Source organism: Zeus faber (genome assembly GCF_960531495.2).
Source record: "Zeus faber genome assembly, chromosome: 15".
NCBI classification, from domain to species: Eukaryota; Metazoa; Chordata; class Actinopteri; order Zeiformes; family Zeidae; genus Zeus; species Zeus faber.
Genome location: NC_137194.1, coordinates 24,290,796 through 24,293,054, shown reverse-complemented (window position 1 = coordinate 24,293,054; position 2,259 = coordinate 24,290,796).

The following is a 2,259-nucleotide window of genomic DNA, read 5'->3' as shown; positions in this document are numbered from 1 at the left end:
ACACACACTCACACACACATACAACACAGGCATGAATGTAGACACACACAAACCCATAGAGACTTTAACACACACATATAAAATTGAAAAAAACTCTCCCCTCTCTCACTCAGGGGGAGAGAGGGGAGAGAGAGGGGACATGCATGCACACACACAGACAAACAGACAGACACACACACACACACACACACACACCTCACCTCACCTTTCCCAAATCACCCATTCTCTCGCCACCCAATACATCACCACATGCACGTCCAGAGGCGTGAGGCGCCGCGTGCCGTACTGTACCAGTCCGTGTAAGACGGCTGGTGGGAGTGTTCCAGTCTCCGAGCAGCAGGGACGCTGGGCCCGCTCCAGCAAAGCCCACATTCATTCATTCATTCATTCATTCATTCATTCAATCCATCCATCCATTCATTCATCCATTCATTCATTCATTCATTCACTCATTCATTCCAGTTGGCGTTCATGTCTGATTGTGAGACTTTTCCATGTGGGGAACAACATGGCCTTACATCATGTGCTGTACTGTACCAGTCCGTGTAGGACAGCTGGTGGGAGTGTTCCAGTCTCTGAGCAGCAGAGACGCTGGGCCCACTCCAGCAAAGCCCACATTCATTCATTCATGCATTCATTCATTTATTCCTGTTGGCTTTCATGTCCGACTGTGAGACTTTTCCATGTGGGGAACAACGTGGCCTTACATCACAGCTCTTTCTGATAAGGCCTACTGGGGAATGGGAAGGGCTCACAGTGCGAGTGTAGGGCGGGAATTCTTGAGGGTTTTGGGTTTTGGTTTGTGGTCGACCCAGTTTGTGGTGGATTGTCGTCACACGCGGTTCAAAGGAATCTATGAACTCTTTGTGCCACCGTCCTCTTTTTCTGTCTCCCTGCCTCTATTTTTTTTCTTCTTATGTATTCATTCATTTATCATTCATTATGTATTCAGGCATTCATCTGAAGCCTCTTCCACGTTCTCACAATGTTGCACATGTATCATTAATGCTGCGAGAATCGCAAATGATTGTGGGAAGTGGGAAGTCACTCCAACTAGAGTGGTTCTGACTCTCGTTCATCGTTCTCTGAAGGACCGCGTTGCATGAATTGGATCAGTCGAATGAAGAGTCCAAGAATGAAACAATTTTTTTTTACCGAGTCACATGGCAAGAACTGATTCCCAAAAAAGAACCAAATTTTTCGCCGAAAAATCCCGTATGCCCACCTATTTTTTAACCCAGAGACATGGAATATTTTATTGCCGATACAGGCTTGACTCATTAACTGAAGCCAGGAGCCAGTAAAAGGAAACTTTTATGGGTACCAGGTCATTGAACTGGCCTCCGTGGCCTTCATGTAGTTTTCGTCGCGAGGCCAACACCGCAACGGTGCCATTTCATCCATCTCTGTCAATGCGGCGCTCGGCTTTTAGCGTCCATCACAGGTGATGTTAAGGGCCCGCCACGAAGACGGACGGCGTTTCAGTATACAAAGCGACGTTTCGTTTTTGTAACGAATTAGCCGCTGGGGTAAACAGTTCATTTAAGCCGCGCGGCAGAAACGTCGAGCCGTCAAACAGTTTACCAGTCCCCATTCTTTACTCCGCCACCCAAATAAGCCAGAGAGCACAGAAGCTGTAGGAAAATCCACATAAGCGCACGGAGGAGAATCAAAGCAGTCAGAGTTCTTTGTCAGCCGGGGGGGGGGGGGGGCAGAGGGAATAAGAATTCGGAAAATGCTTTTAATAAGGTGTCCAATGCAAAAAGCGTATATCCTGGGTTGGCGTTCAAAATCCCACCCAGGGTATCTACGTATGTGTGTGTGTTTCTCTATGGTTGTCAGGTGTCAAACTACATCGATCTCATCTTAAAGAAACATTTAGAGAACCATAAGGAATCCAAAACGGACGGCTCGGCCCCGATCAACAATTATATCAACGTATAAAAGTGAACTTGATTGATATTACGCGAGCGATTGACTCAACCTCGTTGCAGAAGCGGCGTCCGCCTGCCGAACCCAATTACTCCAAGCACCCGTTTCCCCGAGCCGCCAGATTATGCGTCTTCCCAGAAAATGAGCTCATGAGGGCTTTTCTTTTCTTTTTTTTTTTTTTTTTTTTTTTTCTTGGGTCCGAACACAATAACACAGCGCGGCGGCAGACAGCTGGATTAAAACAGATGCCACCCGCCCCAGGGCCCTTGACGTTTCACGGGTGGAGCAAGCCGCAGGTCCACTCATTAGCGGCCGCGGTTATGATGT